Source organism: Bubalus bubalis, chromosome 22 (genome assembly GCF_019923935.1).
Source record: "Bubalus bubalis isolate 160015118507 breed Murrah chromosome 22, NDDB_SH_1, whole genome shotgun sequence".
Lineage (NCBI taxonomy): Eukaryota > Metazoa > Chordata > Mammalia > Artiodactyla > Bovidae > Bubalus > Bubalus bubalis.
Window position 1 is genome coordinate 35,562,201 of NC_059178.1, and position 872 is coordinate 35,563,072.

The 872-nt window shown below is 46.4% G+C and overlaps 1 non-coding gene across 1 annotated transcript; it reads left to right on the top strand.

Annotated features, from left to right (window-relative positions):
• The first annotated feature begins 353 nt into the window (after positions 1-353).
• Positions 354-425, top strand: TRNAC-ACA. The gene has a single exon. It is a non-coding gene; the product is annotated as a tRNA-Cys (tRNA).
• Positions 426-872: the final 447 nt, after the last annotated feature.

Sequence of the window (872 nt, forward strand, 5' to 3'; positions counted from 1 at the left end):
TAAGCTGTATTGCACCATATCAATATACCACAAATGTTTACCCAGAATCAGTTACTATGTATTTGTATTATTTCCGGTTTGATGGCTATTACAAATAAACGGCTAAGAACATTTGAGTATGTCTTTTAATTGGGACTTCCCTAGTGGCTCAGATGGTAAAGCGTCTGCCTACGATGCGGGAGACACGGGTTCATTCCCTGGGTCGGGAAGATCTCCTGGAGAAGGAAATGGCAACTCACTCCAGTATTCTTGCCTGGAGAATCCCATGGACGGAGGAGCCTGGTAGCTACAGTCCGTGGGGTCACAAAGAGTCGGACGCGACTGAGCGACCTCACTTTCACTTTGTGTTTAGATCTCAGGTGGCTCAGACGGTAGAGCGTCTGCCTACAATGCAGGAGACCCAGGTTCAATCCCTGGGTCGGGAAGATCCCCTGGAAAAGGAAATGGCAACCACTCCAGTACTCTTGCGTAGAGAATCCTATGGGTGGAGGAGCCTGGTGGGCTACAGTCCATGGGGTTGCAAAGAGTCGGACATGACTGAGCGACTTTACTTTTTAATGATCACTATTTTCAGTTTTCTTGGACGAGTACATAAGAATGAAGTGACTAGATCATAGATTACTGTTATCACTCAGTTGTGTCCGACTCTCCAGCCCTATGGACTGTAGCCCACCAGGCTCCTCTGTCCATGGGATTCTCTAGGCAAGAATACTAGAGTGAGTTGCCATGCCCTCCTTCAGGGGATCTTTCCAACCCAGTGATGGAACTCACATCTCTAACATCTCCTGCATTGGCCGGTAGATTCTTTACCACTGGCACCACCTGGGTATGAATTGTATAGTTACTATTTTATTTTATTTATTTTCTTCATT